The 27944-nt window shown below is 43.4% G+C and overlaps 3 long non-coding RNA genes across 6 annotated transcripts; 1 reads left to right on the top strand and 2 right to left on the bottom strand.

Moving 5' to 3' along the window:
• Nucleotides 1-1162: 1162 nt before the first annotated feature.
• Nucleotides 1163-3684, bottom strand: LOC309341645. The gene is made up of 2 exons (XR_014156491.1): nucleotides 3556-3684; nucleotides 1163-1251 (listed from the first exon to the last, which is right to left on the bottom strand). It is a non-coding gene; the product is annotated as an uncharacterized lncRNA (long non-coding RNA).
• Nucleotides 3567-12383, top strand: LOC309341613. 4 transcript variants are annotated; one of them, XR_014156431.1, is made up of 5 exons: nucleotides 3567-3886; nucleotides 8951-9118; nucleotides 9289-9397; nucleotides 11494-11588; nucleotides 12105-12383. It is a non-coding gene; the product is annotated as an uncharacterized lncRNA (long non-coding RNA). The 4 variants fall into 4 exon arrangements; XR_014156432.1 differs by having other exon boundaries at nucleotides 3874-3983; XR_014156433.1 differs by having other exon boundaries at nucleotides 3882-4020.
• On the bottom strand, nucleotides 9404-26964 carry LOC309341663. Its single transcript, XR_014156512.1, has 3 exons — nucleotides 26046-26964; nucleotides 24054-24166; nucleotides 9404-10463 (listed from the first exon to the last, which is right to left on the bottom strand). It is a non-coding gene; the product is annotated as an uncharacterized lncRNA (long non-coding RNA).
• Nucleotides 26965-27944: the final 980 nt, after the last annotated feature.

Raw genomic sequence — 27944 nt, forward strand, 5'->3', positions numbered from 1 at the left:
TTCCGCAGATCTGCAACGTGCTCTCCTGCTACCTTGAGTGTTCAAGCTTTTACCTTGAATCACTTCAGGAGATCCGCCTTCCCTGCTTCGCAGCAGGAAGCGCTTTTGGAAGAGCCTCCTTCCCTCCATATTTTACTTTGTCTGCTTGTTTCCTTTACAGCAACGCGCACACCTCTCAGCCGGATCGGAACAGGTGATAGCTGGCTTTCTGCCTGCCTCACTGTTCTGTGCTCAGGTTTCTGGAGGGCAGCCCTTGAGAAGCAGGTTGAGGTGGCACATGATATGGTGTCCACGTGTTATTATTCAACATAAGGGAGAGGCCTCAGGGTCTTGACACGCAACTGTCCCAAAAGCAATAGCAGCGGCAGCAGTAATGATAATAATAATAATAATAATAATAATAATAATAATAATAATAAATAATTTATTATTTGTACCCCGCCCATCTGGCTGAGTTTCCGCAGCCACTCTAGGCGGCTTCCAACAAAGATTAAAAAGATTAAAATCTCACACATTTAAAACTTCCCTGAATAATACTAGCTGGTCTGTTCTTTTTCTGATTGGTTGGCAGCCATAGACCTGGGATAGGCAGAAAATGGTTCGGGATCCATCAGTAAATCTCAGAGTGATTTGTGCTAGTTCCACAAGGATTTCAGACTACCTCTTGTTTCGCAGTCCCAAGTAAAAACATGAGAAAAAGAATTATCTGCATATGACTGAACTTGGGCCTGTAAAATCCACATAATCATTGTCTGTGACCAGGTTTTTATGCAGTATTGCTTGTTCATTTTTGTGGGCTAAATTTCCCTCCACACCTGCAGAAATGGTTCTGGTATTCATAGCTATCCTGGTACATGGCCCATGGGAAGCATGGGGTAGCTGGCTCCATCCCTCGAGCCGCCATTTTGTGCCTCCTGTACCACCAGCCACTCAGTTGCCACTCATTTCCATCTGATGCTGGTCACCAATGTTCTAGCAAGGAACAAAATAGATCCCGCAAGCCTGGTGCCTAACCATCTCTGCCATACATTCATCTTATATGCTGAGAGGCAACACGCATCCTAGTGGCTCCCCCCCCCCATGTTTATAATCTGGATCTAAGAAATAAAACTCCTTGATATTTTCCAAGGGGCAACAATTGCAAAAAGGAAGGCATCCTGGCTTTTGACTCAAATGCATTTATTTACAGGCATGGATGTGTGTCTTGGACCATGGCCCTTGCCTTCTGGCCTCAGATTCAGGGCATTGTTCCTGGAATAGAGAGGAAGATGGATGACTATTTTTGTCTGCCACGGCACCTTCTATTTTTGAAAATAAATGAATGGCCCTGCCATCAGCAACCCCACCTCCATGCATTTCCCGAAGGCACTTAGAGATGTTTAGTAATCCAGACGCCGCAGACTCCAGAATTGTGTGCATGCTTTAAATTCATAGCTGTAACATTCTTCACCTGCCCCCAGTCATCAAGACAAAATGCATATTCTTACATAAAGATTGCTCGCGCCTCTGTTATTATAAATGCCGTGTAAGAGCACAGAAATGCACCGAGAATGTTCTCTCCGTTTTTACATTGTACACCCTCAGGCTATGAGGTGAGGGGTTGCAAGCAATTTAAGAACTGATAAAGAGTTCCTGTAATCTGAATCTTGCAGAATTTTGATGAACAGCCGAAGAACTTCGGTTAGGCATTTCCGTTCCCCCTCACCCTCCTTTAATTATAACTTTGATTTATAGAGAAAGAATCACTGTAACATTCCCATAGTACTTTGGGAGCACATTATCAAAATGCCTGTTGTTATGACAAATGAGGTGGGCGTGAAGATTGAGGGCCTGCAGGTTGTAGGAATACAGGTGGGGAAATACTTCTCTGAGGTGCGTGCTTTTGAAGGTACAATATGATGGAGCTAGTGCGGGTGGTATCCATTTGGCATTCTTATTCTTTTTTGAATCTATATACAGTGGTACCTCGAGTTACATACGCTTCAGTTACATACGCTTCAGGTTACAGACTCTGCTAACCCAGAAATAGTGCTTCAGGTTAAGAACTTTGCTTCAGGATAAGAACAGAAATCGTGCTCCGGTGGCGAGGCAGCAGCAGGAGGCCCCATTAGCTAAAGTGGTGCTTCAGGTTAAGAACAGTTTCAGGTTAAGTATGGATCTCCGGAACGAATTAAGTACTTAACCCGAGGTAGGCCAGTTCACAGAAAAGATCAACATAAAAACCACAATATATATAATCAAAATAAAAACAACAACCAAATAACCCCCCTCCCCCCCAAAAAAGAGCCACATTTTAAAAGGGCATAGGATGTCAATCAGATCAACCAAAGGCCTGGTTAAAAAGGAACGTTTTTGCCTGGCACTTAAAGGTGTATAATGAAGGCGCCAGGTGAACTTTCCTGGGGAGAGCATTCCACAGATGGGGAGCCACTGCAGAGAAGGTTCATTCTTGTGTTGCCACCTTCCAGACCTTGCAAGGAGGAGGCACGCAAAAAGGGCCTCAGAAGATGATCTCATGGTCCGGATAGATTCATATGGAAAGAGGCAGTCCTTGAGGTATTGCGGTCCTGAGCACTGGTAGGGCAGAAGCAGGGAGGGCAACAGTAGTTGACAACACAACAAATCAGAGGCTAATCCTTGTTTTTGCCTCCATCCTCCTCCCTGCTGACTTTTGTACTAAGGAGGAGGGAGCTGACAGCCAGTGCCAGCCTGGTTGTAAGTAAAAAAGCAGGACGTTGGCGGATGGCTAAGGGCAACCTCCACAGATGGAACTTTGGGAACTGGCTTTTATCAGTGTTGTGGTGGAATCCTGTTGGCCATGTATACATTTAAAACAGATCAGTGTTTTACTTTGTTAAATCCAGTTCTGTCAAGTAACCCTCAGGAGTCCCCACTTCTTCTTGCAGCACTTGCTATTGGCTGCTGCTTGTGCTCCTGCCTCCCGCCATTTCCCTCATGAGCCAGAGACAAGGGGCAGGCCCACAAGCGGCATTATTGAAGGGAAGGAGACTCTTGCAGGAGCGTGGGTCTTGGACAGGTGCCTGGCCCCACCAACGTTGGCCCTGGTCAAAAAATGGAACATGTCAACGCTACTTGACGTAGTAATAATAATAATAATAATAATAATAATAATAATAATAATTCCCCAGCCACTCTGGGCGGCTTCCAACACAATATTAAAATACAGTAATGCATCAAACATTAAAAGCTTCCTTTCTAAACAAGGATTTTAATTGGGGAGGTGCTTTCCAACCTTTATTTGTTTTGCCTTTGCAAGCAAACCTCTGAGATAGGTTACTCCTCCCAGTTTACAAATGGGGAAATGGGTCAGGCTATGATCAGACTTGGACACTGGAGTCAAGTAGCAGCTACGGAGTTCTGTCACAAAAGTCAGTTCTCTCACCCAGAGGAGGAGGCAATTGCTATGACGGATTCCCTCCCCAACCTCTGGCTACTTGTCCTTGTTGAGGGGGGACCTTTCGGTAGTGAATAGTTGCCATTCTGTTCATATTATATTCTGTTCAGGTTCACTTAGGCATTCAATATCTCTCTCACCCGTCATTGTGAGGTCTGTGTTTTCCTGAGGTCAACAGGTTATGTTATCATCCTGTATCCTCATAGCGACAAAACCAGAAGATTCTGCTGGTGTATATTATCTTGGCCTCTTCATCTCAGATTTGACACATTGCTGCAGATTATCCTTCTGAGCCCAACACCTTCTTTCCAAAGTCACTATTCCTGTTATTTGACCATCTTTGGTATCCTAATGGCATCAGGGATTCTGCTGTTCCTTTAACATAAGAACTGCTGTGACAGTTCAAACCAAGTTCCAAACCCAACAGTGATCAGACAGGTTCTTCTGGAAGCTCACAAGCCAGGCATGAAGGTGAAGGGGATCACTTGCTGTTTCTCCTTATCAGCAAAGGATATTACAAGTATACTAGGGTTGAAAATGGAAGTTCAGTTTAACCATGAAGAACTAGGTGCTCTTAATAGACTATGAATTAGTCAGTTAAGATGGTGACTATCTTAAACTCTCGAGGTACTAAATTCCTTAATTACAGTACAGTGGTACCTCAGGTTACAGACACTTCAGGTTACAGACTCCACTAACCCAGAAATAGTACCTTGGGTTAAGAACTTTGCTTCAGGATGAGAACAGAAATTGTGTGGCGACAGCGCAGCGGCAATGGGAGGCCCCATTAGCTAAAATGGTACCTCAGGTTAAGAACAGTTTCAGGTTAAGAACGGACCTCCAGAACGAATTAAGTTCTTAACCTGAGGTACCACTGTATGCACTATGTGGAGCAGCACTTCTCTTTGTCTTGAACCCACTGGCAATCCTCTTCTCCATTGGGTGACCCCAAATGCTAGTGTTGCAAGAGAGGGACTATTTTTTTAGTTGATCAAAAGGTTTAGAAATTTGCAAGCAGCGTGCAAGGGATGAATAAAGCAAAAATTGTCCATTCTTATTGCTGATCAGTGGAAGTTTGCTACAAGACCGTTTTAGGATATACATCCTGCTTCATTGGGGGAATGTGGCTGGCAGTGTGGTATAAACCACTGAGCCTAGGGTTTGCTGATCAGAAGGATGGTGGTTCGAATCCCTGCGATGGGGTGAGGTCCCGTTGTTCAATCCCTGCTCCTGCCAACCTAGCAGTTTGAAAGCATGTCAAAGTGCAAGTAGATAAATCGGTACCACTCCGGTGGGAAGGTAAACAGCGTTTCCGTGCGCTGCTTTGGTTCACCAGAAGCGGCTTAGTCATGTTGGCCACATGACCCGGAAGCTGTCTGTGGACAAACACTGGCTCCCTCGGCCAGTAAAGCGAGATGAATGCGCAACCTCAGAGTCATCCGCGACTGGATCTAAAGGTCAGGGTACCTTTGCTTTTTTATCCTGCTTCATTTCCTCCTTCCAGGCAAAATCATGTGCTTGGTAGCTGCTTAGGATCTTCCTCTACGAGGGAGATACTATCTTGTCTGAAATAAGTCACATAAACACTTTCAATCTTTTATATTTATTTTATTAAGTCCCTGGGTAGGGTCTTTCTGAGATAGAGCTGGAGCACATTGCCAGGTCAGGAATGGAACTTTGTCATAGTATGGCAGGTAAGGGGTGGACCCAGAAGGGGTGGCAGGTGAAGAGTAGCTTTTGTTAGATAATCGAGAAATCCTGAAAAATATTTCCGCAGCACTGTAGTGCAAATTTCTCCTAATTGCTACATCTTTTGTGTGCAGTTTTGCCTAATCTATGCCTTTGTCCAATTTCACCTTATGTAATGCATTTTTCAATGCTATTTTTATTTACCTTAGTATATGAATTTTTATACACATTATTTGGCAGGGGGACTGCTCTGAAAAATTCAGAGAAGTGCAAATGTCAAAGGAAGGCTGTGTTTCAGTTTGTGTATTGCCTCGGAAAGTGAAAATTGGGGGGCCACCAAGTGGCGCGTTGGAAGGCCGACAATAACATCTCTCTGACCCATACAAGGTAATTAAGGGGCTGCTATGGGAAGTAGGCAGCCTTCCCTTCCCCCCAGGATGTGGTGGGACCCTGTCTTGCCAGCGGTGTTCACAATGCACCCCCTGATCCGAGAGATGGGGGTGCCGAACACTTGGCACGAGCCCTCGGTGAAGTCAGCTCTTCCTGACACTGATTCCAATTAGCGTGTGCTGGTTGCTTCAGCTCGGAATTATAATTGGAAACATACGATTGGAATGGAAGCTGAAGCACATACATCAAGTAAAGCTCGAGATAAGGCTGCTGATTAATGGATCTCTGTGACCGGGAGTGACGGACGGATAAGTAAATCTTCTGATGAATCACCACTAGGAGACTGTATGTTTGGAACGAAGGGGGGTGGAGGAAAAAACCTCTTTTTTCTTTACACGATGTGATATTAACAACCCTTCACCCCAGAAAGAAATAAGATCGTCGCGTTTTTATCAATCATAAGCAGGATTTTAAGAACTCTGTGGGGATGGATTACAACAGGAGAGAAGACTGGTGAATGGTGAGAAAGAGGAAATTTTTTATGACGCAGTTAAAAAATGGCGTCTCGCCAAGACAGGCTTGCCGGAGGAAGAAGGATAGGGGGGAGGAGAATCAGGATTGTTCGAAAGAGAAGGAGTGTTGGAATGTAAGTTTGACCTGACAGAGCCCCCTGATCTGTTTGATATATTGTTTGATATATCTGGCTAGCCTGAGGAAAAATAAAGGACAGACCAAAGGTTAACTTTGTTTATGGAAGCGTTGAACAGAGGCTGTCCCGGAGAGAGATAGTTTTTGAAGAGTACAAAACCCACACAGAGACGCCAGTTTTCAGTCTGCTTGTGAGAACCATCAGAGATTGCAAAGAATGGAATATATGATAACAACAAGATGAGAAAGAAAGTAATAAAGGACTATCCAGATCGAACTGGATAGAATTGTCTAATTAAAGCAGTAAAATATGTGATGCCTGGAGTTATCCAGAATTTTGGACACGTGACGAGCTTGATGTATGGGTACCCTCAACAAAAAAATTAAAATTTGGCTGTATAATTTGGAACTAATGTGATTTGATTAATGTGATGTGATTGGCCTGTTAATAAAAATTATTTATATAAAAAAAAAGGAAAGTGAAAATTGGGTAGGTTTGCTTATAAAGGTAACTTGAATTGAATTTATCCCCATCCCTAGTTGTTGGTTGGCAAAATGATTGCTCCTTAATTTGTCTGCAAAAACACTAGCATGCTTGATAAAGGTCTTCATAATGGATGGCCCTTCTAGACTTCTCAGGAACTATGTCCCTGAGTGCAGACTAGTAGAAAATGTTCATACATCTTCCGAACAAATGGGGCAGTGATTCTCAAAGGTTACATTTGCTGTCCTTGCCTTTTTGTGCATGTTTGTGTATTTCACCACTAAACTAATAATTGATTTCACATGATCTCCTTAAGAGTACTACAGTACTCAACAAACACTTGAGAAAACTATATTTGCAGCTTCACTATAAAATATAATGCTGAAACTTTCCTGCTACCCCTGAGGCAATGATCACATACATTATTTCATTGTGCAGCTTGAAAGGTTCACTATATCATTTTCAAAAAAGCAGCACATGTGACCAGGGATCATATAGAAATCAGGATGATCTCACAACGTTGCATCTGATGGGATGCTGTTGCCAGATGCCAGTAAATAAATCATCCGATTTGGCTACTGGATGACAGCACTGAGATCAAATGTAGGAATAGGAAGTGAGGGCAAGTAAGGGCAATTTAAAAAGAAATCACTGAAAATTTTCAGAAGGAGTGTCCAAAAACTGCCAAATGAGGGAAGGCGTTTTTGGTACTGATAAAAACGTTTTTTATTTTTTTATTTTTAAGGTGAATACTTCAGGATTAGCTTTGATTACATTATGCAGCTGGATTCCATAAGTGAAACTTAGCTGAGTGACACTGCAGCATGCCTTGTTCTAAAAAACATATATTATCTCAGCAGCCTTGAATAATGTCCAATAAGGTATCTAGAGATATATATCTCTTCTTTTGCTGGTAAACACCGTATCAATAATTCTGTTTTATTCCCTTGAGAGATGGGTAGTGTGGGGAAGGACTATATTTTGTGGATGTGCTTGTAGATGTGTTGGCTGACTTTATGACTAATGGCTACTGTCCATACAGAATTATAAGCTCTGCAATATTTAAGTGCATTTACCCTCTCAAAAATCCACACATATGCAGAGCCACACACATAGACAGAGAGTAGCAAACAGCCTCAGGTGCCAAACCAGAACAGACACCATTTTAATAAGCTGAAAAAAGAAGATCCACATCTCACCCCAAGGTCTTATTTTGGCTTCCTTTTTTTCTCTAACAAGTTTTAGCACTCCAGCTATCACACCTGCATATTAACTATGGCTACATAGACAGCCCACTCTGCCCCTCTTCCTAGTCTGGGATAAAGTCCAATATTGCTTGTCTGGGTGAATTTACATGCCACATCTTAATAATAAAGTTGAGGTACCTGCCAGAACTCAAAATGCCATAAGCCTAGAGACAGGAACCCAAATGCTGTTGCAAAATTGGTATGATCCCAGCACCAAGTGCAATTTAAAACTTCTTTTAAAAAGAAATCACTTCACTGAGTTTATGAAACCCTATATATATATTTATACACACACACACACACACACACACGTTCTTATGTCACATATGTATACATCATCATATTACATTACAGGGCATATTATAATATAATTTCCAACATGTAGACAAAGTTTCTATACCAAATTTATGTACCTAAAGAAATAAAAAAGAAAAAAAAAACAAAGACATAAAGCCATTTCAAAATAATATTTGTACCAACACTATGGACTTTCTGTCAATCTCGTTGTATATTCTTTTTTTACAAATGAATGTACTCTTATTATTGTATATATTTTTTTTACATTTTATCTAATACATTCCTATATCAATATGTACCCTTAATCTTGTTTCTCAACTCAATTTCTCTCCAACGTCAATCGAATGCTAGCATAGATAGCGAACCTTTACTATATTTTTGAACATATGAAGCCCTTTTAAAAAACTGCAGATACCAACCTGAGAGGAGAAGCTATCTTCTGGGTTTATCAAACCAGTTGGCCCATTGCCACGCTAACTGAGCAAAGGTGGAGAGGAAACATCTTCCAGTTTCACGATGCTTGCATTTTCATCATGCCCCATGTTGACAAAGAAAAAGGAAGCCACTAGTTCTGGCTGCATAGCCTTTACCACGGCATTGGTATGGTCCTGTCCTAGGAATATATTTCACCTATGCTGCACTGTGATGCAAGAGTGTGACAAAGAGATGACAATCAATACCTGTCTATTATAGAGAGAGATAACAGAATAACAAGGCAGCTTGGTTTTGCTGTCTGTCCTAGTCTTAATACCCCCAAACAGATTCTCTCTCTCCATTTAGTTACAGAAGCCCCCATCAGTCCTCTGACTTCTGGTTCCAAGACAGCTTTATCCTATTTTCTGTCACCCTGACTGCATCTTTTCCTTGCATCTATTACCACATGTAACCTTCTGACCGAGTAATGTGATTTTGATTGAAGACACCAAGGAATCAGCGAGAATTCAATTGGTAAGCCTCCCATTTCAGAGGACAGGCTTTGTGTGAGTTCATGTCATTTGTCCTGCTCTTTTATTTCTTGCTTTGTTTCCAGTATGTGATGGTATTAGAGGCTGCATCAAAACCGTACCATCATTATTGAGATATGGCATCTATGACCAATATTATTTATACCTTCACAGTGGAAGCGCGTGATGCTTTGCAGAATTTCATGAGCAAGAAAAGGCAATCCCTTTTCCTAAGGAGCAAGGAAAGAGACAAGAGACAGGAAGAAGAAAAGGATAGAGAGAGGTAAGGGACTCTGGGAATAACTGAAGTTGCTGTTGCACTCATGTTCTGCTTGTGGACTTCCCATGGGCTTCTGGTGTGAGAAGAGGGGCACTTCCAGACTGTTGCTATTTTCAAGTGGGATTCAATCATGTCCTGGCAAATTCAGGTTGCACAATTATAGCACATTGGGAAGTTTTGTAAAACAGACCCTCTACACTCAAAGATCAGGTGTTTTGTGATAAGGAATGTGATGGGGAAATGCACTGGAAAGTGTGGGATAGCACTCAGAATCATAGAACTGTAGAAATGGAAGGAACCCCAAGGGTCATCTAGTCCAATTGATACGATACGATAATCTTTATTGTCATTGCCCCATACAGAACAATAAAATTGAAAAAATCTACATCAGACATTCAAAAACCAACAAGCCTGCTATCCCAGTTATCCCAGCCTGGTTAACCCCCTAAAAACTCTGATACCCCATAATTAAATACAATATACTCCCATAGAGACTACCTTATACTGCGTTTAAAACCAAAATCACATTTGGATAGAAACTTGTTTCTCAAGTGGCTAGTCCTAGTCTTTATAACCCTATACCTTCCTCCAGAAGGCAGAAGCTGAAAGAGATCATTTCCTGGGTGCACACTCTCCTGCACTATCTCTGCAGCTTTCTTATGACACCTGGAAGCATAGATTTGATCCAAGGTGGGAAGAGTGCACCCAATTATTCCTGCAATCTCAGGTAAAGGATCCATGACAGATGGCCATCCAGTCTCTGCTTAAAAACCTCCAAGGAGCAAGAGTCCACAACCTCTCATGGGAGTCTGCTCCATTGTCAAACAGCTCTTACTGACAGAAAGTTTTTCCTCATGTTTAGTTGGAATCTCCTTTCTTGTAACTTGAAGCCATAAGTTCGAGTCTCACCCTCCAGATCAGGAGAAAACAAGCTTGTTCCATCTTCCATATGACAGCCCTTAAGATATTTGAAGATGGCTCTTGTATCTCCTCTCAGTCTCCTCTTTTCCAGGCTAAACATATCCAGTTCCTTCAATCATTCCTCATAAGGCTTGGTTTAATGCATCACCTAAAATCATGAAAAAATCAGGATGAATGTTCATTAAATAGCCAACTCAGGATGAATGCTTAAGAAACAGGTTGTCTGGAAGTGCCTCGGGGCGATGGACAAGATGGTCTCTTTTTATGTTCTGGGGTACGTATAGGAAGAGATTAATGTGAATAAACGATGCTCATTTTTGTTTTGCTTGCAGATGAAATTTACATGGCAAAAACAAAAGATTGACAATAACTTTTCACACCTCTATATCTGCAGATGAGTATTTCCCCTAGTGTTCATTATTCTTCACAAGACCATAAAGGCAATACAGTTTCCAGAAATGTGGCATCTCTGGGCACTGTGTGTAATATAAACCAAAATTAGCACCTTCTCTACGATCAGAAATAACAGCATGGTGATTTAGCATGTAAACTATAATGGCTCAAAGGAGATGAACAATGCTAGAAGTTAAGTCAAGGTCATTCGGCCACCAGCACAAAACACAGATGTGCAATTAAGCTAAACACCAAGGAAACAGCTTCTGCCCTTACCTTCCTTAATATCTCCTGCCAGTAGAGCAAACATAAGTGCCAGCAGTAATAATGAGAGATATCTATAATAAAAACAGCTGAGGGATTGTTCCTTTGCTCAGGTCTTTAGGGGGGGTGGGAATGCTATGAGCCAAATAAGGGAGAGAAAATACACCAAATAAATAGTGGATGTATCTTAACTCATGTACAGATCATTAATTAGAAAAGACAATTGTCCGTGTAGCTCAGACACAGATACAGAAATATATGCATAAGGAGCTGAAATCCAGAAAAGCTGTATGAAGCAGATAACCTGACAGGGAATTCAGTCCTGTTTAAAGCATTGAGTGCTGGAAGATATCAGTGTTGTCCAGTCTTCAAATAGTCTTATCTGCCCCTCTGTATGGCCTTAGTAATTCAGAAAACCTGAGACTTCAAGCAAAAGCACAAAAAAGCCTTCCTATGCCCATTAGCTCTGTGTATGAACGTGTGTAATTAATTTAAAAACTAGGCTGTTTTTTCTTTTTAAGGGAGTGTTAAGTGGCTGCTATTTTCCATTATTACTATTTTCTACTACGGCTAGGAAGGGGAGGAAAAGAACAGAACACCTTGAACATATCCATTAGTGAGTATCCCGTCATACGGACTTGTCAAAGTGAAATAGTTCCCAGTTAATTAGCCGTTATAGCGCCTGGAGCAACTATTGCTTCTTCTTCTTTTCAAAATAATAAAAATACATGAATCATTTTGAATCATACCTGTGCAACAGGGTGGGCAGAATGAAAGAGAAGCATATTCATTTCCATGCTCAGCAGAAGAATAATTTGGGAATGGTTTATTAGGCTATTTTCATTTCATTTTATTTTTCCATATCGGGGGATTTCAGGGCTAGAACCAATGACCCCTAGCACTCTGCTTTGCTGCCCCATCGTGCTGAGCCACTCAGAACCAGTGCAAAAGGCTCTGTTCCCAGAGCTATGATGCCCTTGGAGGGTCCAGCATAATTCTACATACCCAGGCATTATTTCCCCATGACCTAATAGGACTATGAAAGGCTCCAGGTCAGGCTTCAGCTGTACTCAGCACTGATCATAGTTCCAGTGCATGAGATTTCTTCCTATGCTTATTGAATTCCCCACAGATTCCATTTCAAGCCTGCGGCATTCCACCCTACCAGCTTTCCTGGCTGCTTGATGAATCAGGATCTGCTAGGATCTGCATGTGGCTGCCCCATGTGGTAAATATCTAAACTTCAGCTTACAGCCTTCTCAATGAAGAGCCTTCTGGATGGACTCCACTCATCTAACCTGACCACTTTTTGTCTTTTGACAGAATTGGGTGGAATTTGCAGGCATAATAGCCCTTTCAGAGTGGATGGAGTATGCCAAATTTCAGGCAAATAAAGGCACAGATTTTTCTACTAGCCAACTTTAAAAGTTGGGTGTTGGTGTTGTTGTTGTTTTAAAAAGGAAATATTTTTTTAAAAAACAACAACAACAAAACTTTTTTTTAGTTTCAAAAAGAAATTGGATAAAATTTTCAGGAATAAGAAATGAATCCTGCCTTTTTGAGGCAGATAAATGCAGTGTATTTGTGGTTGGTCTCTTTAAGTTTGATTTGCAGGATCAGATATCAAAAGGACTCACCTCCTCAACCACAACCTGCAGCCATAGGAAAAACCTTGGCTGTAGGTCATGCTTAAAAGAGAGAGAGTTAAACCACAATTTTGGGTTTGGATGACATGCTAAGCCATACCTTGGCTTAGCTGCAGTACTCCACTGGCATCAAAAAGCACAAGGAGATACCAAGATGCTGTGATCTCCTTCTTTGGGTGCATTTGTACATTTGCACTAGAGATTTTACTTTCTTGGGCTCCATGATCACTGCAGATGGTGACAGCAGTCACAAAATTAAAAGATGTCTGCTTCTTTGGAGAAAAGCAATGACAAACCTAGACAGTGTCTTAAAAAGCAGAGACATCACCTTGCCGACAAAGGTCCATATAGTTAAAGCTATGGTTTTCCCAATAGTGATGTATGGAAGTGAGAGCTGGACCATAAAGAAGTCTGATCGCCGAAGAATTGATGCTTTTGAATTGTGGTGCTGGAGGAGACTCTTGAGAGTCCCATGGACTGCAAGAAGATCAAACCTATCCATTCTGAAGGAAATCAGCCCTGAGTGCTCACTGGAAGGACAGATCCTGAAGCTGAAGCTCCAATACTTGGCCACCTCATGAGAAGAGAAGGCTCCCTGGAAAAGACCCTGATGTTGGGAAAGATGGAGGGCACAAGGAGAAGGGGACGACAGAGGACGAGATGGTTGGACAGTGTTCTCGAAGCTACTAACATGAGTTTGACCAAACTGCGGGAGGCAGTGGAAGACAGGAGTGCCTGGGTGCTCTGGTCCATGGGGTCATGAAGAGTCAGACATGACTAAATGACTAAACAACAACATAGTTTCGTTTAGGGTGGCGTACAAACACGACCAGTGCATTCATCTGCAAAATACGAACTTTGCATGCATTTTTATGTCAATGTTTCCTTTCGCCTGCACTTTTTACAGGGCAAAACTATCACAAAATCTGGAGGGGTGTGTCTTCGCAGAATTGTGTTCCAATCTCCAAGCAAGTTCAGGAGTTTTGGATCAAGTCCATCTGCTGCAAAAAGGGAGATGAACAAGTTCTGCCCTGCAGCCCTAGCTCAAATGAGGCTTTCCATCCCATGTGGTGATCAGTTGTAACAGTGGCTGTTAGAGTCACTCAGAGGCTTCTGAACCCATGATGGCTGGTTCACAGACAGTTGTATAAACTGGAGCCATAATAATAATAATACTTTATTATTTATACCCAACCCACCTGGCTGGGTTTCCCCAGCTACTCTCGGTGGCTCCCAACAGAATAATAATAAAGCAATAAAACAAACATTAAAAACTTCCCTGATCAGGGCTGCCTTCAGATATCTTCTAAATGTCACATAGTTGTTGATCTCTTTGACAGCTGATGGGAGGGCGTTCCACATGGTGGGAGTCACCACTGAGAAGGGTCTCTGCCTGGTTCCCTGTAGCTTCTCTTCTCACAGTGAAGGAACCGCCAGAAGGCCCTCAGAGCTGGACCTCAGTGTCCAGGCTGAATGATGGGGGTGGAGATGCTCCTTCAGGTATACTGGGCTGAGGCTGTTTAGGGCTTTAAAGGTCAGCACCAACACTTTGGATTGTTATCGGAAACGTACTGGGAGCCAATGAAGGTCTTTCAGGACCAGTCTATTACTGTCTCAGCGGCCTCTCCCAGTCACCAGTCTAGCTGCCGTGTTCTGGATTAGCTGGATCAGAAGGGTGGGGTCAAGCCCTGGATCCTGAACAAATACAACATTCCAGCGGCAGATCTGCATAACAAAAGTCTCACAAGCTGCTTTCTAAAAAGACAAAAAACTACTTTTGGAAGGTGCGAGTCTGATTACTGCTTGTTTGCTTTAATGGCGCCCAGCCAGTCCAAGCTGAGGGTTTCTGTAGTGATGAGGCGATCAGCAGAGTAAGCTTGCTGTAAAGGCTTTCCTCCCTTCCTCTCTACCATAATGTTTTATAGTGCTGGCCTAATGCCAGGTGCCAACTTGTTGATCTATTGTGCAGTTGTTTGCAGCCAGATGCAGGCAGCAAATAAAGCATCACAATGGCTGGCGTTTGAAAGGCAAACAATTGCTTTAAATTCTGATTCCTCCCTGTCACTTTGGGGTAATATGAACAACATTAACATCTTGGCAGATAGCTTGACAACTGGATTTTCATGAGACTCCAAGGGCCAGGCTCCCAGCTTGGGAAGATTGACAGATCCATTGAAGTCAATGAACTGTAGTGATTTACATCCGTGTCAGCTATGAGGAAACAAGTAGTTCAATATGGCATCAGCCTAAACCTAGATGCACTATTTTGCTGCTGAGATGACAGGCATCTTATCCCCTCTCTGGGCACAGAAGGACAGAGCTAAACCCTGGAGATCTAAGAGACAAGAGATCAGAATTGACTCCATGTGGCAACCAAAATTTAAAACTGAAATGTTGGGATTCAGAATGTCAATAGCTATAGAAGTAATTAAAGTGAAGGTTGGGCCAGCTCTGTCTGTGCATCCTTCAGCTTCGGGTATTAGAAACTGCTGTAGAAGCTGGTTTTGAGCGTCTGTCAGTCTGTCAGTCATATTAGATAATGCACACCAAAATGGAACGACTGGGAAAGTTGTAGGAGAGAAGGATATCCTCAGAGGGCTCCTATTTCTTCAATGTAATAGTGCCTTATCTTTCGAGCAAATAAAGCTTAAAGAATGAACCTAGGGTGCATAATAGTACATATGCCCACCTCAGATGAGTCTGCTCACACCCAGTCACTTGAAACCTCCTCTCCAATAGTACCACAGTTTCCCGGCACCTATGCCAGTTAGCCACTTGTGTTTCAAAGCAGGGTTTGGGACAAGTTTCTTGTGTGAATTGGCACAAAACAGCCTAAAACCAGCAAGCACATACGCCTCTCCCATTGCACTATGGTGAATGCAACAGTGAAATGCAGGACCTTCAAGCTAGCTGCCAGAACCCTTCTGGCCAGAGAGTCAGGTAATCAGGAGAATCCAGTAACCTTCCACTTTGTCCTACGGTGGTACCTTGGGTTACAGTCACTTCAGGTTACAGATGGTTCAGGTTACAGACTCCGCTAACCCAGAAATAGTACCTCAGGTTAAGAACATTGCTTCAGGATGAGAACAGAAATTGTGTGATGGCGGTGCGGTGGCAGCGAGAGGCCCCATTAGCTAAAGTGGTGCTTCAGGTTAAGAACAGTTTCAGGTTAAGAACGGATCTCCAGACTAAGTTAACTAAGTTCTTAACCCAAGGTACCACTGTATTTTTAAAGCCATGACCTGCTTTTACTCTTCAGTCACATCAAGATGTTACATTGGTAAGCCATTTTGTTGCTCAGTTCCATCTGCCAGCTCTTATTTGCCATAGCTTTCTTGTTTCCTTAGCTCAGGAAAGCGGGAACTGCAGCCCTGCAGTTCTTCAATTCCAGTACCCATCAGCCTTGGCCATTGGCCATGTTGGCAGGGGCTGATGAGAGCTGGTGTCCAACAATGTCCAGAAGCCACACAGGCTCCAAAACCCTGTACCTACCTTGTTGTGTCTTCAGCTCTGACTTCTTAAAACCAGGACTACACACAAATCTATGATTCTATCAGAAAATGCAATGTTTGCTTCACCTAGGTTGCATATACACCATGCATTTAAAGTGCATTTTCCACACACATCTTAAGAATCATGGGAACTGTAATTTGTTAAGGATGACAGGAATTGTAATTCTGTGAGGGGTAAACTTTAATGTATGGGTATCAGGGACGAGACTGAGGAGGAATGGTGGAGACTGCCCCCCTCCTCCTGAACCTTCCAGAGAAGAGGCAGTATTGAATCAGATACAGGTGAACTGAAGAGTTGGGAGGTGTTGGGAGAAGAGAAGGGGGAGACAGAGACAGAGCAGTCAGCTGACATGTGATGTCAGGGAACTGCCATCAGGGCCGGAGGGAGAGAGCGGGCTCTGGAGGGGTCCCAGAGAGCATCCCGGGATGGGGAGAGGCAGCCCATCTTCTGGGGAAGAGAATCAGCGTAGCACCAGTGGAGAAGGGGGGCAGATGGGGGAATTGGTGAGGCGGTCCTATGACTCCTTGCCAGGGACCAGCAGGGAGAGTAAGGGTCCTCCGCTGCCTACACCCTCCTTGCGCAGAAGGCTTCCATGCAGGGAGAGTAGAAGGAGACTAGGCGTCAAAGAGCTTCTTTGCTGGAAGAAGTTCAAGAAACCCCATGGCCCCCAACTTCTGAAACTGAAATCACTTCGTTAATTCTACAAATGAAATCTGGCAAAGCCCCAGGAAGTGATTTCATTGTTGCTGAACTTCTGAAAGCGCAAATAAACTGGTGGGCCCCGGTTCTTGCAAATCTATTCTCATATATAGATAAGACAACCGAAATCCCTAAAGATTGGGGACTGGCTATAATTGTTCCTATATTTAAAAAGGGCAACCCCTCTGATCCATCTAATTATAGACCAATTAGTCTTCTGAATGTGATCTGCAAACTTTATACAAATCACCTATGCCTAAAATTGTGTGAATGGCTAGACCATAATGATTTGCTAGAAATTGAACAAGCAGGATTTACATCTGGACGTTCCACCATTGATCACTGCTTAGTGTTAGATTATTTTGTTTATAAGTATGTGAAACATTGGAAAAAGTCATTGTATGCGGCCTTTGTGGACCTAAAGGCAGCATTTGATTCTGTATCCAGGGATAGGCTCTGGGCCAAATTGGCCAATATGGGTATTAACAGAAGGTTATTACTTCTGATGATCAAGCTTCATGAGAACAATACCCTCCAGATAAGAGTCGGACAGGACGGCAGACTCTCTAGAGAAATCCCAGTCCATAGAGGAGTCAGACAAGGATGTCTATTAGCCCCATTTTTATTTAACATCTATGTTAACTCCCTGGTCACATGTTGCCGTGAAACCGAAACCCATCCCCCCCGTGTTCTCTAACGGCAGAAAAGTACCAGTTTTAATGTATGCGGATGACGCTGTTCTTCTCTCTCAAACCAAAGTGGGCTTGAAACGTGCCTTAGGAAAGTTCAGTGACCAATGTAACACTGAGCTGTTAACAATTAACTTTGCCAAAACCAAAATTGTACATTTTAACTGCTCCTTCAGGAAAGATAATTGGAGCGTAAAGGGAAACGCCATTGAACAGACTAAGATCTTCCAATACCTAGGCATTACTTTCTCTTATAATGCCAAATTGTCAACACACCTGACGACATCAGCTATATCAGCAGGAAGAAGTGCAAATGCCATCCTTAGATTATTCAGAAGGAAAGGAGCTGGCTTCCTCCCGATGGCCCTTAAAGTTTTCCAGGCAAAATCGTTAGCCCAACTCCTGTATGGCTCTCAAATTAGCCCTTTTACCAACCTTAAGATCATTATTTGCTACCCCAAAGTGTACACCTAATGCAGTCTTAAGGCAAGAGGCAGGACTGCCCAGAGTGGAATTAAAAGTCTGGGAGCAAGCAATATCCCTCTGGTTGAAAATCCATTACAACCCTAAGGGACTGTTACCTTACTTCCTGGCTGCAGTTCCCTATCCTCCTTGGCTTATGCAAATAACTAACAAGATCAAACAAATTGGCCTAAACCCTGAAAATCTTCTTATTGGAACTCTGAACAAGGCTAAAGTAATCATCACTCAGAGACTCTACGATGTCGAATTACAACAAGAAGACGCCCTACTCCCGGAGACGTATAGATCTTTAAAAGCTTGGTCTAATTTTTCAGCTGCCCCTTACTTAACTAACATCACTAACGAAGCTTATAGATGGGCTTTCTCCAGAGCCCGCTTTGAGACAATGCCCTCAGCAGTGCTGTACGGCAAATTTACGCGGGTACCAATGCATGCGCGTCTCTGCCCCTGTATGTCTAATAAGGTAGAATCTGTCACTCACATCCTTCTATTTTGCGAATTCTATAGTGAAGAACGAGCTCAACTTATTTTGCCGCTTTTATCAAAATTTATACCCCTTCAACATTATTTGGAATCCTCCCCCGAAATTCTACGAAAATACCTTCTGGAAGATTCCTCAAGCTCAATATCATATGAGGTGGCCAAATTTTGCACTTTAGCAATCAGGAAGCGTAAATCTCTTTTGTTGAACGGCACACTGCGAAGCTCCCTTGCGTAATAATTTTCTTTTTTCTTTTCTTTCTTCTTGATGCTGTTGTTGATTTCCTTTTGTATGATCTTGTGGTGTTCTGTGTCACTGGCTTTTGCCGCAATAAAACTTGACTTGACTTGACTTGAGTTCAAGAAACACCCACTGACGGATTCTGCCAGCAATTGAGACAGCCACGGGTGAGTGGCTGTCCGGACAGAAAAGGTTCACTCGGGCAACCCAGCCAGGTGTTGCACCGGTTTACGCACGAGCAACCCCTAGAACCATTACATGTTATCACTGGAGAGCATTTCTGCCCCCCCCTTCTCCCAGAACTCGGCATGCATTGAAAGTGGAAGAGCAAATGACTCAGAGACAATTAGAGGGGGAGGAGCTCAGTTGGAGCAACACCATGAACCTAAGAGGCAGCATACAGAGGCCTCTCACTGTCAATGTTGAATAAAGACTCGGTAAGAGCTTCCTTGTCTATTTCCTTGGCTGTCTGCTGTGAGAGGGGGGAGGCTCAGAATTCACTGAACCTGACAATGGGGTATACACAGGCCTGGTGGATTTGATGGACAGTAGTTTCATCAAAGACACCAAGCAGTACTTCTTTGCAAACTGCCAGATGAACCCCCCCAAAAGATATGGAAATGGCCAAACAGTAGAGGTAGGTTTAAGGGTGTGTGGCAAATTAATGGAGGATATTGGAAACTACAACTAATCCAGAATGCTGCAGCTAGACTGGTGACTGGGAGCGGCTGCTGAGACCATATAACACCGGTCTTGAAAGACCTACACTGGCTCCCAGTACATTTCCGAGCACAATTCAAAGTGGTGATGCTGACCTTTAAAGCCCTAAAGGCCTCCGTCCAGTATACCTGAAGGAGCGTCTCCACGTCCATCGTTCTGCCTGGACACTGAGGTCCAGCGCCGAGGGCCTTCTGGCGGTTCCCTCGCTGCGAGAAGCCAAGTTACAGGGAACCAGGCAGAGGGCCTTCTCGGTAGTGGTGCCCACCCTGTGGAACGCCCTCCTATCAGTTGTCAAAGAGATCAAAAACTATATGACATTTAGAAGACATCTGAAGGCAGCCCTGTTCAGTGAAGTTTTTAATGTTTGGTGTTTTATTGCTTTATTATTATTATTATTGTTATTATTATTATTATTATTATTATTATTATTATTATTATTACAGGGAACCAGGCAGAGGGCCTTCTCGGTAGTAGCACCCCTCTTGTGGAACACCCTCCCACCAGATATCAAAGAGAAAAATAACTACCAAACTTTTAGAAGACATCTAAAGGCAGCCCTGTTTAGGGAAGCTTTTACTGTTTAATAGGTTATTGTATTTTAGTGTTTTGTTGGAAGCCGCCCAGAGTGGCTGGGGAAACCCAGCCAGATAGGCGGGGTATAAATAATAAGTTGTTATTATTATTATTATTATTATTATTATTATTATTAGTGAACGGGTATCAGTCATGATGGCTAAGTGGAGCTTCTATGTTCAGAGGAACTTAAAGATATGCCCAGGAAACGGTGATTATAATTTTCATTCCTGCCTTGTGAGCTTTCTAGAGGCATCTGACAACCTACTGTTGATGAAATGCTGGATTGGAAGGGGTTTGGGCTTGATCTAGCAAGTGCTTCTTAAGAACATAAGAAGATCCTGCTGGATCAAGCCAGAGGTCCATTTAGTCCGCCATCCTGTTCTCACCGCATCCGACCAGATGCAAAATAGGAAGTTTGCCTGCAAGACCCGAGTACACCACCACTCCCCTGCAGTTTCCAGCAACTGGTATTCAGAACATACTACCGCTAACGTTTCCTGCATATAAGTGAACAAATATGTGCAATCCACAAGGGAGTGGTTTCCTCCCCATCTGTTCTTTTGCCCCAATACATAGGAAGTTCAGAAAATATTTCCTACTGCTGCTTTTGGTGACTAAGCTCATTGGGCAGTTTCACACAAGCCATTGGAGCCAACATTAGGTAATTCTTTTTGTTCACCACTGATGCAGAAGAACAATGTTCACCATCCATTCAGCAATCTCCCAAGTCATTCCCTTCCCTCATAGTGCTGGTACCCTTGTTTTTTTTCCTCCAGCATAACCAAGCCTTTAGTTTCTAGGAGTTTGCTTTCCACAGTGCTAGTTTCTGGGTTTAATAGGTTGCACTTACGCCTTAAGCGGATTTAATATTTTACAAGTTTACATTGATTTCCTCCCGCCACTATTTTGCATTTCTGCTACTAAAAATAAAGCCTCTGACATGCTATAATAGGAATTATGTTCTTTTGTTTGAGCCTAATGAAAAGTTAATAACTTGCCACAGGCTGTTTTCTAATTTAACTTGCCAAAAAAAAAAAAAAACCACACACACACACACATCCCACAACTTCTTCTAACTGAATCTGATTTAACCTCAACTCAATCCTCCATTCCATTTGTCTGTGGGGATGGCAGGCACCTATTAAACCCAGGGTTAAATGGTTTTTCACTTAGGCGATGTGCTCAATTGAATGCGGTGTCTTAATGTCACTGCCTTTGAGAAGTATCACCACAGGTTTCCTATGTGACAGTATCACACTAGGGAGAGCATATTTTGGTTGAGGGCGGAGGAGGGGGGGTGACAATTCTGAAATGTCTGTGACTTGAAACTAGCAGAGTGTAATATGGCAGCGCAATTGACTCATAACCTCCCGGCCAGAGGCTTATCACCCTGAATTTCTTAAGTGGTTAAACACCTGACGTGGACCATTATTCCAATCTCCAGCATTAGGCCTGTCAAGACAGAGTATTGTTATATTGTCAGCGACAAACTGCATCAGACATTCTAGCTGAGACTTTCAAAGGCACCTAGTGGATTCTAATGAGAAGTGAGTGTTCCCCATAGCTTGTTGGCTGTCTGCACGAGAAATAGCTTTCAAACATTTTTTGCTAGCCTTATTGATGCTCTTCATCTGCCCTCAAAATTCTCCAGAATGTTTTGCCTGAGCAGGAAAACCCAAATTAGCATTGCATTTAGCTTCAGTTATTGTTGTTGTTGTTGTTAATAATAATAATAATAATAATAATAATAATAATAATAATAATAATAAATGTGTATTCCACCCTCCATCCAAAGATCACAGGGTGGTTCACAACATACAAAAGAGTAATGTTAAAAATGAGTGGCTGTGTTGCTGCTGCCCAAGGAACACTTGTAATAAGCGAAGAAGCCTGATATTTTCTTTTCCTGGCAAACTCAGCCACAGAAGAAGAGCAGGAATTAGTCCGGATGCCCTTAGTTGCCACAGGTGGGGCAAGGATCTAAGCACCTCAGGGAAGGAGCTTCAAGGTTCCCCGAAGGCATAGAAACAAAACTGGCTTTGCTGATGTATGTCCCCACACTGGATAGCATAAAGTGCACCTTAATGATACATAAGGTTGTTCATTGGAGAGGTTACCACTTCCCTCTCAACTGAGGTACTCTGCTTTCATAGCTCCTTGACCATCATAAAACCAGTAAGTGAAGATGCAGCCTTCTTAATCATGCCAGGACACACTGCAAATTCAGAATTTCTGAATTTTGCACATGTTCTAAAGGAAAGGGAGCACTGACAGAAGAGAAATTGGGCAGCCTGCATGGCAACCTAAGGTAGTTTTCTGTTTCTATGATGAACTTTGGCAGAAACTTCGGGGCCCAAATGATAAACACACTTCCCAACCCTCCTTCCTCCCTGCCCCCCCTCTTCCATAACTTCCTCCAACTCTTGACATCCCCCAACTCTCTGGAGTAGATTTGGGAAGTGGGACTCAGAGGCACATCAGGGAGAAGAGGACAGGGAAGTTCAATTGCTTGAACACACATTGCATATGTACAATGACCTTGCTGGATTCAAGCCTACCTTGATGGATTCAGCTGAAGGAGTGTCTCCACCCCCATCGTTCAGCCCGGACACGGAGGTCCAGCTCCGAGGGCCTTCTGGCTGTTCCCTCCCTGAGAGAAGTGAGGTTACAGGGAACCAGGCAGAGGGCACAGGCGCCTGCCCTGTGGAACACCCTCCCATCAGATGTCAAGGAAATAAACAACTATCTGACTTTTAGAAGACATCTGAAGGCAGCCCTGTTTAGGGAAGTTTTTAATGTTTGATGTTTTATTGTGTTTTTAATATTCTGTTGGGAGCTGCCCAGAGTAGCCAGGGGAACCCAGCCAGGTAGGGAGGGTATAAATAGAGTAGTAGTAGTATTTATTGTACCCACCCTCCCCTAAATGGTCCCAGTTGTACTGACCATGCACTTCCAGGCCAGACTGAACAGCCAAAAGGCTTTCAAGGTTAGGGATGCAATGATTTCTCCCTTTCTTCTTGCTATTTCTTTTGAATGCAATGGTTTACGACACAGTTTAAAAAAAAAGTTATGCAAAGCACTTATTCCTACCTTTTCCCACAAAGTGAATTCAAGGCTGCTCACATAAGCCTGCTTACATAAGTATGTGTCATGCAATAAGCAAAAATACAATATTAAAATTCAAATAACATCAAATAAAGCATCGGTTATGGAGGTGAACACCATTGTTCCTACAAGGCTCAAAGAAGAAGAAGAAGAAGAAGAAGAAGAAGAAGAAGAAGAAGAAGAAGAAGAAGGTGGTGAGAGAAAGTCAGGCTGAAGTAGGGTAGTGAGTGAGTTCGCTTAATAATGCTACTCAGAAGTAAGCACTACTGTGCACCCCTTACTGCCTTCTTGCCTCTTGCATGCAGGCACCTGAGATGCTGAGGGAAGCAGAGGCCACCAACATGTGCTGAGGCAAGGAGTGAGCAAGGAGCAGCAGCAACATTTGGGTAAAGTTGAAGGAGTTGGACTTTGTAGGACTGGAAGTAGCCAGCAGTAGAAGGGAGGGAGGGAGGGAGGGAGGGAGGGAGGGAGGGAGGGAGGGAGGGAGGGAATGAGGCAGGGAAGAGGCAGCAGGTTGGGGGTGAGGACTATGTGATGTAATCAAAGGAGACGTGGCATGAAATCTGGGAAAGCCAATAAAACCATAGTACATCAAACACATACTGAATGGCACAATGCAGTGTGCCTTCCTAGTACTGGCGCCTGCCCTATGGAACGCCCTCCCATCAGATGTCAAGGAAATAAACAACTATCTGACTTTTAGAAGACATCTGAAGGCAACCCTGTTTAGGGAAGTTTTAATGTTGGGTGTTTTATTGTGTTTTTAATATTCTGTTGGGAGCCACCCAGAGTGGCTGGGGAAAGCCAGCCAAATGGGTGGGGTATAAATAAGTGATCGTGATCGTGATCGTAATCGTGATCGTGATCATCATCATCATTCTAGAAATCCTTTTTGCACTATTGCCAATTAAGAGAAAAGCAGATGTTACCTCTGAGAAATCCAGAATGTGTTCAGATCAGAGAGGACATCTTGTGGTCCCACACCCCAAAATGCAGGTGCATCCAAAGTTTGAAGCGAGAGTTCAAGTTGTGCAGATGGAGCCTGCCTTTTCTTTTCTTTTCTTTTTTATAAATTTTTATTGAATTTTCAAATTTTTTTAACAAACAAACAAACATATAAAGACAGAACAAAACATACATAATTTCATAACCTTACTTTCATAACCTTCTTTCATTGACTTCCCTGCACCCTCCCTCCCACATTCCAATTTCATTGATTATCTCAGCAAGTTATTTCCTCTCATCCCTTAAATATCTTGTCTTTTCTTAAAATTTATCACCTATGCTTGACCCATTAACTTATCCAATTTTACACAATAAATCATTTCTCTAAGGACGGCCTAAGTTTTTTCCCATAAATTCCTCCCTTCCCATATTACACCTAAAATCATAATATAGCAATTCTAAATCTCAGATTTCAATTATTCTACTCTCCCCTCCCTCCCTGCCCCGGTTCTGTCCCTTCCCAAACCAATGTCCCAATAAATTGGCTGCTTTAGCCCGGGTTTCTCACATTGGAGGCTCTTAAGCCCCAGTTAGTCTCTCTCCACCAGTTTTGTTGATAGTCCATTTTGTTGGCCCTCTCTTTTTGAGGAGGTTCTGTCACCAGCCCCTCATATTTTTCTCCTTCCAAATCAGTCAGTATCAGTTTCTGCTCAGGACCACTCAATCTCTCATACTCCAGCCGAATGAAGAAGTCCCAATCGAACTTGTTTGCTCTTATATAGTCCAGTATTCCAGTTATTTCAGGGACTTCTTCCTTTCTCTTTCTCTCCTTTTGCAGATTTGCGGTCCACTTGTCATTTTCTTTATATCCTTTGTTCCCAAAGGTTGCCGGCTTTTGGTTGATTTTTTCCACCTGAAATTCCTCTCCTTCTTCCTCTTTCTTTTCCCCCAATTCCGAAGTTATCTCATCCTCTGCAGCTGCCGAGTTTTTTTCCATCAGCTTTGTATCATTAGCAGGGTTGCCTAGTTCCAAACCGAAAGTCTCCAGTTGTTTACTCATTGTGGTACTTTGCTCTTGTAAAGTTCCCACGAGAAAAAACATCCTTTCAATCTCTGCCCATAGTTTCTCTTCTGCAGCCATTGCAATATCTTTAGTTCCCTCCAGGGGGATTTCCATCATGATCTTATTCCAACAATCCGTTACTGTTGTTCCCCGCTACTTTGTTATTCCCAGTCACTTTGTTTCTAAAAGTTCAGTTTTAATGTAGCTCTTTTAGTCCAAGAAAGTACTAACAATACGGTTCCAAATCTTTACCACTCGTTTGACAGCTCTTTGACAGCTGTCAAACTCTTTGTTCTTTTTCCTCGGGCTCACACGCAGGGCACTCCCGGGTCCAAGGGGGGGGGGGGATTGCCAAGAAAAAAAAGGCTTCCGAAATTCTACTCTTTTCCACTCCAGCACAATAACTTTATAATCCAATTCATGAGAATGTCTATTTAAACACCAAAGTTTTTCCGCCTTAGTGCTCCTCTCCTTGCTTTGAGTCTTTCTGTGGGGGGGGGGAGTGCGGACTTCCTTTTAACACACCCCCGATCGTACTCAATTTTAGGTATAAAACTTTTAGTGCCAAAATTTCCTTCTACTCACGGGTTATTTGTTTCAGTCCGAATTTCAGGAAGAAAGATAGCGCTCTCCGGTCATGGCTCGCGGCTTCGCTCCGCCAAGGCAGCGATCGACTCTCAGCGCCACGCCACTCTCCGGTCCACTCCGTAGCCTTTAAAAAGGCTCTTCGCGGGTCGGGGAGGGCGCTTAAGGTGCCCACCGAGTCACCATGTCCGCAGGCTTCAGCGCCTGCGGTTTCTGAGGGTCCCCGTGTCGCCGGCACGGCAAGACCCGTCCTTAGCGGAGCCGATTCCCTCCGGAACTCGGAGGGAATCCGCCATTACCCGTTCGCACTATCCCGGAAGTCTGGAGCCTGCCTTTTCTATTTATAACGATGACAATTAGCAGCATCCATGACGCCTCTTTTTCACATTTTGTGCTCTGGCTGATTCTCCAAGTTTATAATCATGGACATCAAACCACTCCTCCGTCTGATTTCAAATGGCCTTAACCGAGGGTGATATTCCAGTGTCAAAGTTGTGCTCTGCATAACGGATTCCATGGCAACCAAGTGGTGTCATAAACACACCATTCTGCCTTTACCTGGAGATCAAGGAGAAGACGACCGTGGGCCATAAAGGGGGGAAATGGGCCTTTTTAAACCCTATACTTCAAGCATGACTAACAGGAACACTTAACCATGCTGAATGCTTTCTCCTTTGTGTGAATGTTCTCTTCTCAAGGTTGCTCAAGTGTTCCTGTTAATACAATTGGTTGCATTTTGAATGGCCAGACATCTTCCTAATATGTGTGTGAGAGCATGCTCCAACAGGTATATTTTATGCACAAGAGATTTTCCCCACTGAGCCCAAAACTATTTGTGTCTATTTAGCAGGAGCCTCCACTTAGTTCAAGGGGACTTGCTCTCAAGTGAGATTGCTTAAGATTGGGGTTTTCATGTAAAATGGCATCTACCTGGGTCAATATGAACAAAACTTATAAGCCACCCCCACCCGCCTTTGCAGCAGGAGGTCCATATGAGCAGAATCTGCTCAGGGACTTGGCATTTAAGTCCTACAGATGTGGGTTGCACACAAATACCCAAGACTCACTCTCATATTGTACAACCTAGATTCAGGGACATGTGTATATATTTCAATCTGACAGAAGATATAAATTGGGAGCATCCTGAACATGTTTTCACTTTTCACATACCAGTCTTTTTGTTCAATCCTTATGTTTACTAGGTAAAACAAGGGGTCGGTGGAAATCAGAACCTCTCAGATGGGTGCCATTGTGGGCCGGTGCTCCTCCTGCCTGTTACATATTTCTGAGAAGCCCAAAACAAACATTTCAAGTCAAGACAGAAGCTTGCCAGTGTGTGCGAGTCTACACATTCTTTTAGATCTAAGACTCTAGCTAGCTTCTAGCCGCTCCAAGCCGCAAGTGGTCAAGCTACAAGGCGGGGCCAATTTGTATTTCCTTTTCTTCAATCCATCTCCCATGTAGTGGTGTCAGACTTTAAGCTTTCTAGCCAGGCTTCTAGCATTGCACATGACCATGTTTGCATGACGGCCCTTCCAAGGTGCCCTAGCCATCTGCCTAAATCTAAGAGAATGAGAGAGGCGAGGGCACATTTATTTGACCTGCACCAGAACCAGGGGTGATGTCTGTCTGAGGAGGTATGATGGAGACTGCCCCCCTCCTCCTGCATTTCCCGGAGAAGATAGATTTAGAACGGTGGTTTGCAGAAGGTCATAGTTCAGAGGCTGCAGAGGGGAGAAGCTGAGGAATACTAGGAGAGGAGCAGGAGGAAGAAGAAGCACCAGGGGAGAGACAGCTGACAGATTCAGTGTCTCTTGAAAGCATTCCTGACTGCCCTCTCCCAGGTTCCGGCGTGCACTGAGAGTAGGAGAACAGAAAGCTCAGAGGCAGAAGGCTCAGATCAGCCAGTGTAGGGATGACGTATAATAGGAGAGACGGAGGGGGTGGGACTTTACTCAGAGCAACGCCATTATCTAAGAGGCGACATCATACGTCTCTCTGTGGATATTGAATAAAATACCATGGTAATAATTTCTTGTTTTCCCATTTCTGGCTGCCAGCCATGAGGGAGGGGGGTCAGATTCCCTGATGCCTGACAGGTGACCATCAAGCCAGCTAGGGAGACAGCTTCCTGTAGTTTTTAGCACTTCCATGGGCTGTTTTCAAATCAGCATCTGTTCAGAACTGCCCCATGTTGACCAGTGTCTTAGTGTAACAACATAATGGT

This window comes from Podarcis erhardii (assembly GCF_964252035.2).
Source record: "Podarcis erhardii genome assembly, chromosome: 5".
Classification (NCBI taxonomy): domain Eukaryota; kingdom Metazoa; phylum Chordata; class Lepidosauria; order Squamata; family Lacertidae; genus Podarcis; species Podarcis erhardii.